The sequence below is a fragment of the Mastigoproctus giganteus genome, chromosome 9 (assembly GCF_048544385.1).
Source record: "Mastigoproctus giganteus isolate SK-2022 chromosome 9, ASM4854438v1, whole genome shotgun sequence".
NCBI lineage: Eukaryota > Metazoa > Arthropoda > Arachnida > Uropygi > Thelyphonidae > Mastigoproctus > Mastigoproctus giganteus.
This window is the reverse complement of record NC_143583.1, coordinates 192,763,923-192,779,863: the sequence shown is the minus strand read 5'-3', so window position 1 is coordinate 192,779,863 and position 15,941 is coordinate 192,763,923. Positions and strand designations below refer to the sequence as shown.

The window sequence follows — 15,941 nt, the reverse complement described above, 5'->3', positions numbered from 1 at the left end:
CCTTTAGCCAGCAGGTGGTTGACTGCTGGAACATACTTCCATCTGTTTTGCAGAAGTTGACAGCTTAAATAAATTCAAGGCTGAACTAGACAAATTGTTATGTTTGCTATTTTGGTTTTTAGGAGCATTAGCAACTAAGGCCATATTGCTCCGGGGATATGCGGTGGTCATTCCCTGACCTTTCCGCATCCTCCGTATTTGGTGGTCATGGGCTCGAACCCTGGTCTGATCAAGAAGCGGGTGCTACGCACTGCTGCTCCTGCCCACCTGGCTATGGAGGCGCACTAGACAAACTTTTGGATTGAATGGATGGGGAGGGAAAAAAGTTAAAAAAAATAATGGAAGAAGAAATAATGAAATATAGCACAGAATCCTGCTAAAAATTATTAATAAATTAATATGGTAACCCTTGAAAGAAGGAAATAAATCCTCAGAATTCCACATCATTCCTATATTAAATATAGGGATGATGTGCAATAAATGAAATGCAATAGTATTTCATTTATTTGCATATATGAAATACGAAATAATGGCTAATAGCAGTATAAGCAAAACATACATAAGACAAGTTTAAAATAAAAAATTTCTAAAAATATAAATTTAAAAAGATAATTTTAAACTAATAATAATAATAGTCAAAGCTAACCAATAATTATACACTAATTTATTCTGGAGGTAAGATACAATGCAAAGAAAACGGTTTAACAGGATAGGAAGCATTGTCTACTAGTTCTGTAGACAAAATTTAAGATGGAAAGTTGGAGGATGGAAAATGTGTGTGTATAGACCAGTTAAAGGATAAAAAAAAAAAAAAAATGAAAGAGGCATCTTTATTATCCTAGAAATCACAGTAGAAACTAATGACTAAGAAAGACTAATAAAAGTTGGGGATTTAAACAGTAGGATGGGAAATGACAATTACATTTACAGAGATACAGTAGATTCTCAATTTTCCGGGATAGATGGTAAAAAACAAATTCGGGATAATTGATTTCTCGGTTAATCCAGGGAGGATTAACCGGGAAATTGATACAGAAGTCCCCGATATATGTAAGAGATATATTCCAGGACTTCTTACTTCGTCAAGTTTTACGTAACTCAGGAATGACTAGTAACATATCGCTACTATATCATTATTGACAAATCTGAATTCAGTGCGATTCTTGTTTATGTTTGACCATTTTCATACATCCTTATTAGTTTAATTTTCTGATCCAAATTGATCAATTTCCTTTTCTTGGTAGATTTACTAGTACCACTGTCAGTTATTCTCTTAGTCGGCACAATGATAATGGTCAAAATGAAATTTTTTGTAAAGAACTTCACAGGGTTAAGGTGAAAACTCACTATTATCACCCCTCGCGAGCTCACATTTTACTAAAGCACATTTCTGGAGGTCTACAAAAACAATAAAAACAATAAAAACAATTTGCACTTTCCATTTTATTGGGCGTTTCTGTTAGGGCAGTCTATTATAAACACTCGATCTTATTGCATTTGCGATAATACTGATAGCTGGAATTCTGTGGGTTTTTACGTTATTATGGTGAATTGTGTGTCCCCTTCACTGAAATCTTCAGTCATAAAAAAAAAAAAAAAAAAAAAAAACCATAAACAATTCTAAGGATCTTATCTTTTTTTCCTATTTTTTTGCTTGTTACTCTGATCTCACTTGTGCAATTTGTGCGTGACATGATCGTTATTATTGATTGCTTATTATTATTTTTTTTTGTTGTTTTAAATTTTACAATTTTAAAAATAAAAAAATACAGTGAAAACAAATTTACATACATCCATAGTTGTGTAAGTCGGGGACTTACTGTATCGAAAAATGTTCAGCAACCTATATAAAAAATATGGCGATAGATAAAAAAACTTACCACGTACTATTCCTGTGTCCAATACGATGCTTCCCTTTATTTTCTACGATGTCAATTTTAAATCTAATAGCTTCCCTTTATTTTTAACAATGTCGCGTATGGTTTGGTCACCAGCATTATAATGGTTCATTACAGATTTAACGGATGCACTGTTTTCAAACTTTTAAACAATTTCAAGTCTTTGTTTAACTGAAAGCGCAACTGTTTTGTGTTTACCCATCATTTTTGCGATTTATAAACAAAAAATATATATATATTTACTATAAAAAAAATTTCGACATCCCTGACATAAATAACGAAACAAAATTTGTCTTTTTGCAATGCGACGGAACACAACAATCGACGCAACTCACTAAATCAAACTAAACATTTGGTGTCTCTCTTTTTTTTGAGGGACGGGTGTGAAAACAGTGGGGACTGCAAGATAATAAGCCACATTAATCTCCCAATGACGACTTATAAGGCCACTTCTTGTTGCTTATTTACGACTTGCAAAATATCTGTTTATACCTATTCTAATTATTACTTGAATTTTATGATTTCTGGTTGATTTTTTTTAATTTGGAGTCTTGATATGTTCTGGTTAATCCGATCTGGTAAATTGAGAGTCTGCTGTATTAATTATCTTCATAATACCACCTGATACCATTCCCCGTACACTGTAATGCTCTCTGTAGTTTTCAGTCAAAAGAATTTTGAACAATCAAGGTATCAAGAAAGCTCCAGGTCCTGATTATATTTCTCCACTTGGTCTCAAAACCTCTGCTCCTGAGTCTGCTTTTGTTATACTTTTTATACTTTCTTATTCCATCAGTGTTTTTCCTTCTACTGGGAAATTTGATCACATCCAGCAACTTTCTGAAAAGGGTGTAAAATTTCTCCCACTCAATCATCATCCCATTACCCTTATCTACTCTTTCCAAAGTAATTTAGAAATCCATTAACTGCCAACTTGTAAACTATTTTCAAACCTTCCATATGATCAAAAATTGCCAACATGGATTCTGTCAGTGTTGAACCACTGGTGAAAAATTCGCTTATGTTACCCATCTATTGCCAAATTCTATGGAAACGTTGGTGAATCTGAAGCAGTTGCTCTTGATATTTCTAAGGCTTCTTGTGTTTTGAAATTGGGTATCCAGTTTTTTCTCTGACTGCTCTCTGCAGGTGGTGATGGAAGATGGCCCTATGTGTTCTAACTTCTCCACTAATACTGGTATTCCCCAAGGTTCAGTTTTTCCTTCCACTTCTATATTAATGATCTTCTTTCACTGATGGGAAATTCTAACCATACTTTTGCTGATGATACCATATTGCATTCCATCTTCCAGTTTGAGAAACCCTGCACAAACAGCTTCCTGAATATCCACCAATTGCTTAAATGCTCAACTACAGATAATTAGCATTTAGCATTAGCATTAGTAGAAGCATCTGATGCAAGAAAGCAAGCTTAAATAAATAAATAAAAAATAACCACTTCCACTTCACCCCTCTGTTGGTTCGAAATACCTGTCCAGCTGAGCCTTAAACTTATTTAGGCTATCAACTTCCACGACAAGGGATGGAAGTCTATTCCAGCAACCAACCAACCACCCGCTGGCTAAAGGCAAATTTCCTCACATCTATCCTACATCTGTCTTTCCTCAATTTGAATTTATGCCCTCTCAGGTGATTATTCTGAGCAAGAGGAAGAATCCCATCAGCATTGAGCATGCTCAAACCATTCAAGGCTTTATACACCTCTATCAGATCACCTCGCTGGTGCCTAGTCTCCAGACACTGTAATTTGCAAAACGTAAGCCTTTCTTCGTAAGAGCACCCCTTTGTTCCATTCACTAATCTTGTTGCCCTTCTCTGTACTTGTTCCAGCATCTCTACATCCTTCTTGAAATGAGGCCTCCAGACCTGTATACAATACTCTAGGTGCGGTCTGACCATTGCCTTATACAATGGAATAATCACCTTCTTATCATTGCTAGAAAAATTCCTATATATCATTGACAATACACAATGAGCTACTCTTGCAGCCCGTCTGCACTGCTCAGAAAACTTCATATCTGCCTGCACAACCACCCCCATGTCCCTTTCATTCTCTACCACTGTCAGTGTAGTACCACAGAGTTGATACGTTGCTCTGGGGTTGCTGTTTCCCCATACGTAGTACTTTACATTTGTCAATGTTAAACTTCATTTGCCACCTCTCAGCCCATCTGCTCAACCTTTTCAGATCCTGTTCAGTAGCATAGTGTCAGTAGTGTCCTTGACAACCCTGCCAACCTTCGTATCGTCTGCAAACTTGGACATTAAGCTTGATATACCTTCATCAATATCATTTATAAATACAGAAAACAATAATGGACCCAATACTGAACCCTGAGGGACTCCACTAATAACATTAGTCCACGATGAGCAGTGTCCATTGATTACCACTCTCTGTCTTCTCCCCCTCAACCACCCCTTTATCCATAGCAGCAATTTGCCTCCAATGCCACACTGCTTCAATTTGTGCAGCAGTCTTCCATGTGCAACAGTAACAAAAGCCTTTCTAATATCCAAATATATAATATCAAAGTTATTCTCTGCATCCAGTTCTTTTGTGACTGCATCACAGTATCCAATCAAATTGGTCAGGCAAGACTTCCCCTTAACAAAATCATGCTGTGTCCGAGCTATAACTGAAGTCTTGTCTAGATGATCCTGCAGTGCTTCTTTAACCAGTGCCTCCATTAATTTTCCAGGAACAGAAGTTAAACTAACAGGTCTATAATTACTGGTGTCGCCCTTTGATCCTCCTTTGTGAATTGGGGGTCACATTTGCACATCTCCAGTCCATGGGTACTTCCCGAGTCCAAGGAAGCTCTCATAATTATGGCTAAGGGTTTGCTTACTTCCTTTGCTGCTTCCTTTAATATAACTGGATAGATCCCATCCACCCCATGTGCCTTTCTTGTATTTATCTTCAACAATTTCTCCTCCACTTTACTCTCAGTTATTACAAGATTCTCTAGCTTACTGCCAGAGTTGAATACACCTCTGGCATTCCCCTCGCTGAATAACTCCTCATGTGTGAATGTCGATGCAAAATATTCATTCAGTTTGTTAGCTACCCGAGCAGGATCATCAACAGTTGACCCATCGATATCAAGTGGACCAATCTGATTCATCCCCTTTCTTCTAGAGTTTACATATGTAAAGAACTCTCTGCTGTTTTTCTTTGCATCCCTTGCCAAAGATTTCTCATAATCCGCCTTTGCCTGCCTAACCTCCTTTGTAACTTGGTTACAGATCAACTTGTATCTATCATAGGCTTCTGTGTCCCGTGTTAATTTGTATGTATCCCATGCATTTTTCTTCTCTGCTATATGTCTCATTAGTTCATCTGACATCCACTTAGGCCTAAACCTTGAACAATATTTCTTAGTTGGTATGTAAAGCCTAGTAGCTTCAAAGATAAGTTCTTTGAATGCTTCCTATTTTGAATTTGCTGTTGGTAACATCATCAGTTGGTCCCACTGTATAGAATTTAAATACTGTTTCAGTCCATCGTAGTTGCCTTTACGAAAGCAATAACCCTTCCCTTTACCCCTAATGGTAGTTACCTCTTTGAGTAAATCCCACTTCAGCACACTGTGATCACTGCCACCTAGTGGTTCATTTACCTGCAGATTCTTAATGCATGAAGAATGACTACTGATAATCAAATCAAGAGTATTACTCCCTCTAGTTGCCTCCTGAACATGCTGATGTAGAAAACAAACATCCAATAAATCCACAAAAGCCTTGCTAGTGTGTGAGTGACCAGCACCCAAATTCCAGTCAATATCTGGGAAATTAAAATCCCCCATTATAGGACTCTCTGATTTACTGGTCCACTCTATTTCTCTGTACAGTTTCTTATTATACTCATCAGAGTCATTAGGCCTATAGCACACTCCTACTCTCGATTTTGATCTCCCAATGCTTATGTCACACCAAACTGACTCGACACTGCACTGTCCAGCAATGTCGACTGGCTTCACTTCCTTGGATTTTATGTATTTCTTAACTAATAGCATAGCCTCTCCTCCCTTTCTATCCTGTCTATCCTTTCTGTAGACATTGTACTCCCCAAATTCCAGTTCTGCATTCCTTATATCTGTGTGACACCACGTCTCTGAAATCCCCACAATATCTGCCTTTGCTGTTTTGAGCAATACCTCAAATTCATCAAATTTATTTACTAAACTCCTAGCATTGGTGTACACGCAAGCATACATGCACCTGTTCTTTTTCTTAGCTACCCTAACACAACCTATGTGTTTATTTGTACCCCAATGATTCCCAGCAGTCTGTGAAATATCCTGTATTTTATTTTCCAGTCTGTGGCTCATTCCAATAGAAGCAGTGCAAGAATCACTTTCACCTCTGCCAGTGGCTACTGTTAATCTATTAGTCCTTGTAATTCTTGAATGCGGCAAAAAATAATATATAATATATCTCTCTCTTTCTCTGTCTTTTACATCAATCCAAACATGTGCCACAACCAGTCAGTAGCCATTTACTGTTCAACTTCAAACTCACAGCAACAACTTTTTTTTCTTCTTCATTTATCCTTTCTTTCAACTTCTGTTTTCTTTAATAACTTTCCTTCATCAGTCGATTCTGGTTATTTGGGACACATTGGGACTAGTGCAATTTGGCCCAATTAAGCGGCTGCCCAATTATCTGAAGTTTCACGTAAAAAAGTTAAAAATAAAATGGACCCCGGCTTTACAATTGGTTCACTGTACAATCAAATCACGTTATGGAGTCACCATAGTAAAGTACCGTTCACTATATAATGTGAAAGTGCCGGTCATAATTGTGATCACGTTTGCGAATTGAATTTTAATTCCTTTAAACAGCAATTCTAATTAGCAAAAATAGGAGGAATATTATCCACAGGCTATAAAAATAAAGAAATATTAAGCACAAATTTACTCTTTATTACCTTATTAATTAAAAAATTAAATGATACGTGAAAATCTGAAGAGTATACATGATAAATGGAATAATTAATAAGTACTGTGATATGTACATACTAACTAGTTGACATTTCTGTTCACTGACATTTGTGGGTGAGGGTTAAAATTTAAAACAGTAAAAAGATAAGCAATCAATAACAAAGAACACAGCACACACAAATTTCGAATAACACGATACGCACAAGTGAGAAGTGTGCGTATCGTGTTATTCTGAGAGAGTAGAAGTGTAAACTCATTTCACCATAATAACCCACAGAATTCCAGCTTTCGGTATTATCGCAAATTCAGTAAGATCGAGTTTACTATACGTTTATGATAGATTGCACTAACAGAAAAGCCCAATAAACAGGTGACTGCTAACTCTTTTTATTGTTTTATGGTTGTGACTTCCAAAAATCCAAATGAACCATGTGCTATGGTCGGAGACAACTGTAGGGTAATCTCCAGTGCTGCAATCTCCTGCTAGGTTAAACGGCATGTTGTCCTAATTAAGCAAAGTAAACCGTGTATATTTTCTCCATTGGGTTCTGTTTTTTAAGATTTTCCCCAAATAAATGGCTGACCTGATTAACCGGGGGCCCAAATAACCTGAATCCACTATATTTCCTGAAAACTATAATCTATAGAAATTCAAGTCTGATGTCAAAAAGTATTTTCAGTCTATTCAGCCTTCAATCCATTACAGTACTAAGTATTATTGGTTCTAATACCTTCTAATACTTTTCAGATTTAGAGTTTTCATCACACACATGCATGCACGCACACACATTTTCAACAATATTGGGGATAAATGAAGTTGGGGGGGTTACAGGTTGTGAAAGTTCTAGATCCTGGATGAGTAATTCCTCTAATGACATCAGTTTGATGTCATGTTTTTAGGCAAATGGTACTCTGTTTTAAAGCTGTTCTATACCAGGTTCTTGTTTCAGAATAAGAACTTGGTATAGAGTTTGTTGTTGTTATGAAAGTTTTTTGAATCATTGCACCTTTCAGTGTAATTGAGACTACTGCAAAGTAAGTAGTCACAAGTGGTCATACAGTTGAATTTGTTTCAGGAAAGAAAAAAAAAAAATTCTTCTGAGAGATTCGTGCCATTACTTATGATATTGGAGAGTAACAAAGGTTCTTGTAGATCTGAAAGGAAAACTGAATGCAGAGTGTCAAGTGCTGTTGAACAAGGCACATTCAATAAGCATATACTTTACTGTGAGCAGGGTCAAACAGTGCCCACACACTGTGAAGGATCATTTCCTGTTAGAAGACACAGATGAGTGAGACGAGTATGATCTATTCAAGTTCTTGCTAGAATTACTTCCTCTTTTTTTTTACAGATGCTAGGTGTCCAAAATTGTGATCCTGGTTTCAACTGAAACAGCTTGTTATTTTTTGCATTTTTCAAAGAAATGGCCATTGTTCCATAAATATTCTCAGTATGATGCACCTGTAATCAGTAAATGGGACTAGAACACTTGTTAAGGTTGAGCAGGAGGGATGTTTTGCATGATCATTTCACTCATTTCCTGGAATTCCGGTATGTTGCTGTTGTTTCTCGAACAAGGGCTGCTTAGGTCGTACGTGTCTCTCAGCGATATGGAGGTTACACTTGACAATTATGAGAACAGTCAGAAATGATCATATAATTTTATCCATTTAAGAAAGCAGAAAAACTCCAACAGATTAGCACTGTAACCTCTGATGTGACAAATTGTCAGTGGTTCTTTATAAGATTTGGTAAAAAACTGAATGAGACTTGACATGCATGATTATATAAGATACATTGTGAGTGCAGAGTTGTAGTGCATAGTGCAAAGGATTATTTTCTGTGAGAAGAAAAAAGGAAGTGAGTAAGCTGACTGTGACTGATTCGTGTCTTGTTGGGATTACTTCTTTGTGTCTGTTTACATGGAAACTGGAGACCCATAAACTGTAGTAGTAGTAGTACTTACATGTGATGCAGGAAAGCAAGTATAAGAGCTTATGCAGCATCAGTCAAAAAAAAAAACAAAAAAAAATTTTACACAACCATTCCCTCTAAATGTTTGTCCAGTTCCTCCTTAAATTTATTCGACCTATCAACTTCCACAATGACAGATGAAAATTTGTTCCAGCAATTAACCACCCAGTGGCTAAAGGCAAATTTCGCACATCTATTCTACATCTGACTTTCCTTAATTTGAATTTATGCCCCCTTACGTTCTTAATCTGGCCAAGTGCAAGAATCCCATCAGAATTCAGCATGCCAACCCATTCAAGGCCTAATACACCTCAATCAGATCACCGTGGAGGTGCCAAGTCTCCAGCCACTGCAATTTGCAGAAATTAAGCCTCTCTTGGTAAGAGGATCCCTTCATTCCCCTCACCAATCTTGTTGCCCTTCTCTTTACACATTCAAGCAAATCTACATCCTTCCTAAAATGAGGCCTCCAGATCTGTATGCAATATTCAAGATGTGGCCTGACCATTGCCTTATACAGAGGGACAATCACCGCCTTTTCCCTGCTAGAAAAATTTCTAAATATCATTGACAAAACATCATGACCTGCCATGGCAGCCTGTCTGCATTGCTCAGAAAACTTCATATCTGACTGCACTATTACTCCCAGGTCTTTCATTTTCTACCATCTTAAGTGTAGTACCACATAGTTGGTACGTTTCTCTGGGGTTACTTCTATCCACGTGCAGTACTTTGCATTTGTCAAGGTTAAACTTCAGTTGCCACTTCTCAGCCCAGTTGCCCAAATTTTCTAGATCCTGTTGCAGTAGCACACTGCCATTACTGTCATTAACAACCCTGCCAACCTTTGTATCATCTACAAACTTCGACAATAAGCCTGATATACCTTCATCAATATCACTGATAAATATACAAAACAGTGGATCTAACACCAAACACTGTGGGACTCCACTAATAACATTAGTCCACGAAGAGCGCACCAATTGAATACCACTCTGTCTTCTCTTACTCAACCATCCTTTTATCCATTGTAGCAATTTACCCTTAATACCATTCTGCTCTAATTTGTACAGTAGTCTTCCATGCGCAACAGTGTCAAAAGCTTTCCTGAAATCCAAGTATATGATATCAAGATTTTTTTTACCTTCAAGTTCCTTTGTAACCACATCATAATAACCAATCAAATTTATCAGACAAGACTTTCCCTTAACAAACCCATGCTGTGTCTGAATTATTGCTGCAATCTTATCTAGATGATCCTGCAATGCATCTTTAACCAGTAACTCCATTATTTTACCTGGAACAGAAGTTAAACTAACTGGTCTGAAATTACTCGTGTCACCCTTCGATCCCCTGTTGTGAATTGGAGATACATTTGCACATCTCCAGTCTATGGGGACCTCCCCTGAGTTCAAGGATGCTTACATGATTATAGCTAAGGGTTTCCTTACTTCCTTTGCCGCCTCCTTTAACATAACTGGATAGATCCCATTCACCCCAGGTACCTTTCAGGGTGCTTAATGATTTTTACAAAATCATTAAGCACCCTGCTACAATTTGATAACCTTCTGCCATTTTCAAACCTCAATAACTCCTGATGTGTGAATGTAGGTGCAAAATACTCATTCAGTTTGTTTACTATCTGAGCAGGATCATCAACAGTCGAACCATCGATATCAAGTGGACCAATCAGATTCATCCCCTTCCTTTTAGAGTTCATATAAGTAAAGAAATCCTTGCTGTTTTTCTTAGCATCCTTTGACAAAGATTTCTCGTAATCTGCCTCCGTCTGCCTAACCTCCTTTGTGACTTGATTACAGACTAGCTTATATCAGCCATAATCTTTTGTGTGGCCTGATAATTTATATGCATCCCATGTATTTTTCTTCTCTGCTACAAGTCTCATTAGTTCATTTGATAACCATTTAGGACTAAACCTTGAACAATATTTCTTAATAGGTATGAAACTTTTAGTAACTTCCACGATTACTTCCTTCAATGCTTCCCACTTAGAATTTGCTGTTAGTAACATCATCAGTTGATCCTACTGTACAGAATTTAAAAACTGTCTGAGACCACTGTACTCACCTTTATGGAAGCAAAAACCCTTTCCTTTACCCCTGATGGTAACAATATCTTTAAGTAAATCCCACATCAGTACACTGTGATCCCTGCTAACTAGTGGTTCCTTAATCTGCAAATTCTTAATACACAAATGGTCACTGTTGATAACCAGATCAAGAGTATTACCCTCTCTGGTTGCCTCTAGAACATGCTGCTGCAGAAAACACTCACCTAATAAATCCACAAAAGTCTTACTAGTGTGCAAGTGACCCACCCACACGTTCCAGTCAACATCCGGGAAGTTAAAATCCCCCATTATAAGACATTCTGATTTACTAGCCCACAATTTCTCTGTACAATTGTTTATTGTACTCATTTGAGTCATTAGGCCTATAACATACTCCTACTCTTATTTTTGCTTTCGCAGTGCTTATGTCACACCAAACTGACTGAACAGTGCACTGTTCATCTATATCAACTGGATGCACTTCTTTTGATTTTACATTTTTCTTAATTAACAGCACAACACCTCTTTCCTTCCTTTCCTATCTAACCTTTCTGTACACATTGTACTCCCCAAACTCCAATTCTGCATTCCTAATATCTGTGTGACATCACGTCTCTGATATCCCAACAATATCCGCCTTTGATGTCTTAACCAACACTTCAAATTCATCAAATTTATTTACTATACTTCTAGCATTGGTATACATATACCTATCCTTATTCTTACTTACCCTAACCCATCCCATATACCCACCTGTTTCACGATGGCTGCCATCAGTCCCTGAAATCCCTAGCACCCCTCGCTCCAGGCCGCTTCTTATTCTAATAGAAGTAGTGCAAGAATCACCTTCACCTCTGCCTGCAGCTACTTTTAACCTTTTAGTCTGAATTCCCCCCCCCAAGCTAGCAGTTTTCCGAACCACCTAACACTGCCTCGATAGCATCAGCAAATATTCTTGCACCCTTTCTATTTAAGTGGATCCCATCCCTGTGGTTCAGGTTTTATTTGAAATCGCTTATTATGCATTTGAGCTCTAGATAGAAGTGTGCCTTGCACCTCACATATCCTTCATATATTAGATCTGTAGTCAAGATAGGGAACACAATGTGACAAGGATGTGTTGGATGGATGTTTGGCAGCATAGTCTGCATATTCATTTCTTGAAATCCTAATATAGCACCTAGCATCCAGGAAAAGATGATGAAAGACTTTGTAAAAAAAGTGATGCTTATTTATTAAAATAATGTAGAAATCATGGTGTAGAAATTATTGTAATAGTTCATTTCAAATTCCTAATTCAAAAAGCATTGGATAAATGAACTTGTTTTCTTTTCGTGACTTTAGTATATTTTCATGACATAATAAAAAGGGCATTGATATTTAAATACATTTCTACTTCATCAGTGAATCGTTCTGTGAGTTTTTTTTTTTTTTTTTTTTAATTCAGGTATCTCAAACAACTTTTTATCTTGTGTCTGCCACAGTTTCATGTACAGAATGATCACTAAAGATTACTTCGAAGAATAATGCAATAATTACTTCAATCAATAACTCATACTGGCTTCAAACATATTTCTACTGCATAAGCAGTCCCCGCAAAATTTATATTGGTATGTCTCGGCCAATAATATGCATACATGGAGGGGGGGGGATCCTATATGAATACTTTTGGTCCTGTAGTATGTATCTGAAACTAAAATGTAATCAACCACATTATTTGGAGTTACCACTGTCAAACAATTAAACAGATTACAGTTTTATAGTTATGAAGTTTGTCATTATGAGTTAACAGATCGAAACTGAAAGAATTACTGATAATATTATCAAAACCACCAAAGGATTATGTCTTAATAGCTACATTATTTCTTTAGTAAGGTTACATGACTCAACAATTACAAAAAAATATATATTTTTTTACTTTTTTTCTTCATATGGTTGTTTTATTTATCCTTCTTAAATATGATGAAATCATGTGATTTAATGTAAATTCTTCATAGTTTTCATCAGCAAGTGTGCTGAACATCTTATGCTTGCCACAGCACAGTTGAATGCATCAAGTAAAATTAACAGGTAAGAAAGGCACAAAGTTCAAGATTTTTTTTAATGTTGTAGTATATGAGGGTTTGGTTGTGTACAGATTTATTAATTAAGGGGCTTAGAGGGGAACATGTATTCTGTGTGTTATCAGACACTCAGCCTAAAACACTGATGGATCCAATATCTTTCAATTACAGAAGATTTAGGAGAAGTCTGGTTGGCCTGCCTCCCTAAAATCCACTCATGCACACCTTCTCGATGGTAAGCCCTGTTACGTCACTTAGGTGGCAACGAACGTGTAGAGTGGTTCTCTTCAAGACGCCTGGTCAGCGTAAAGAGGAAAACACCAAACCCTCCAGCATATGACAGCATTTGTTTAATAGCCCTCAGTCCCCAGCGGCTTTCACTCCTCCTCTTACAGCAGCGAGAGGATCAGAGTGGAAGCAGAGGGTACTAAGAATCTCTGGGTACGACCAGGCTGCCATGCACGGAAACTGAACTTGGCCCATTACAACGTAAGATCGCTCATCGGTGAAGACAGGATATTAGAGCTGGAAAAGGAATTAGAAAATGTGAATTGGAATATAATCGGTTTGGCTAAAACAAGAAGAAATGAATCACTTATAAGTTTATCAAGTGGAAATCTGCTGTACACCAATGGAAACAATGAAAGGAGTGAAGGTGGAGTTGGGTTTCTGGTCAATAAAGATTTAAAAAACAACATTTTGGAATTCAAAAATACATCACCAAGGGTGTCAATACTAATACTTAAGATTTCTAAGAGGTACAAGCTAAAGGTTATAACAATTTATGCACCAACATGGAGCCATGATGATGAAGAGGTTGAAGAAATGTACACCGAAATTGAGAGTCTTCTAGATGAGCAGAAAACCCACTATACTATTATTATGGGGGACTTCAATGCTAAGGTTCGAAAAAGACAAAACAGCGCAGAAAGGGGAACTATAGGATATTTTGGAATTAGTGAAAGAAATGAGAGGTAAAAGACTTGTGGAATTTCCAGAATCTCAAGGATTGTCAGTAATGAAGACTTTTTCAAGAAAAGGGTGAACAGTCAGTGGACATGGAAGAGTCCAAATGGATTAACAATTAATGAAATCAACTTCATCCTCACTAAAAGATATATTGTGAATGATGTTACTGTCCTGAATAAGGTAAATGTTGGAAGTGATCACAGAATGGTAAGATGTAGGAAAGAAAAGGAAAAAACTGACTCAAGTAAATAATACAAAGGTCTTTGAGATAACAGAAGAGGAGAAAAAGCAATATGTACTGGAACTTTAACAAGTTTGAGCTTCTGCAGACTGCTCATGACCAAGATATCGATGAGGAATATTACAACTTTCTGAAAGTGATAAAGCCCAAGAAACCTAAAGGGAAAATGAAATCCAAAGAAGAAAAAATTAGTCAAGAAACACTTGTTATAATGAACCGAAGGTGACAAATGAAGAGCAAGATAAACACTTACAAGGAGAAAATTGAGTATACTCAGTTATGCAAAGCCATTAGAAAGAGACTCAGAGAGGACATAAGATTTAACACAAGAAAAGTAGAACAAGGGAAAACAAAGGACTTAAATCAGCAGCCATGAGCAGTAATACAGAAAGACAAATGATACTGAAACTGAAGAATAGCGATGGTGTACTTATAAATAGCAGAAGACTACAATAGAGAATTATACAAGGAGTGAGGGAATGAGGCCAGCAATGGGAAAGATGGATCGCAAATTAGCAACCCATACAACACACCAGATATTCTTCCTGATGAGGTAGAACATGCATTGAAGAAAATGAAGAATCAGAGAGCCCCGGGGCAAGATGAGGTTACTGTAGAGTTGTTAAAATTGGGAGGAAGAGACATAACACAAAAACTGGCAAGGCTCTTCAACAAAGTGCATTAGAAAAGGTGTGATGCCTAAGCAGTGGAATAATATAATCATAGTTTTGCTGCATAAGAAAGGAGATAAATCAGAAATTGCAAATTATAGACCAATTAGCTTGTTATCTCACATCTACAAGTTGTTCACAAGGGCCATTACTAACAGATTAGAAAGAATACTTGATGAGAATCAACCGAAAGAGCAAGCTGGCTTTAGGACAGGATTCTCAAATATTGATCACCTTCACGTAATGTCACAGCTAATGGAGAATGCAAATGAATATAAAACACCATTACGCCTGGTATTTGTGGATTATGAAAAGGCATTTGACTCCATACAACATAAGGCAATTTTGAGGCACTGGAAAGACAAGGCATAGATACCCCATATATTATGATTTTCAAGAAAATCTATGAGAATGCTACCTCCTTTATTAGACTAGACAGACAGTAGCAAATTTAAAATTGAGAAAGGAGTTCAACAAGGAGACACTATCTCCGAAGTTGTTTACTGCTGCCCTTGAGGAAGCTTTCAGGAGATTAGACTGGTCACAGAAAGGAGTCAATGTGAATGGAGAGTACCTAAACCATTTACGATTTGCAGATGACATTGTGGTCATAAGCCATGATCTCAAAGAATTAGAGGAAAATCTTAATCAGTTATGCAGTTAGTAAGGGTTTCGGACTATAGATAAATATGGCTAAAACAAAAGTAATGATGAACAAGTATGCCACAGAAAGGTATATAATGATTGAAGGATCAGTAATTGAAAAGGTGGTGTCATATACTTACTGGGACAAGTCACTAGCTGTAATAATGATAAATGGCTGGAAGTCAAGAGAAGAATAAATTTTGGATAGATGGCATTCAGGAAATATAGTCACATACTGAAGAGCAATATCCCAGTTTGTCTGAAACGTGAACCAATGAACCACCATGACTTATGAAAGTGAAACTTGGGCACTCGCCAAAAGAATGGAAGAGAAGCTGAGAACTACATAGCAAAGAATAGAACGAATTATATTGGGAATCAGACTGTTAGATAAGAAGAGAAACACATGGATTAGGCAGCAAACTCAAGTAAAGGGCATTCTTA

General features: G+C 37.0%; 1 protein-coding gene across 1 annotated transcript in view; it reads right to left on the bottom strand.

Annotated features, from left to right (window-relative positions):
* The window catches only part of LOC150080982 (nephrocystin-4-like), a 470,434-nt gene that overhangs the window by 96,833 nt on the left and 357,660 nt on the right, over positions 1–15,941 (bottom strand). The window lies entirely within an intron of this gene.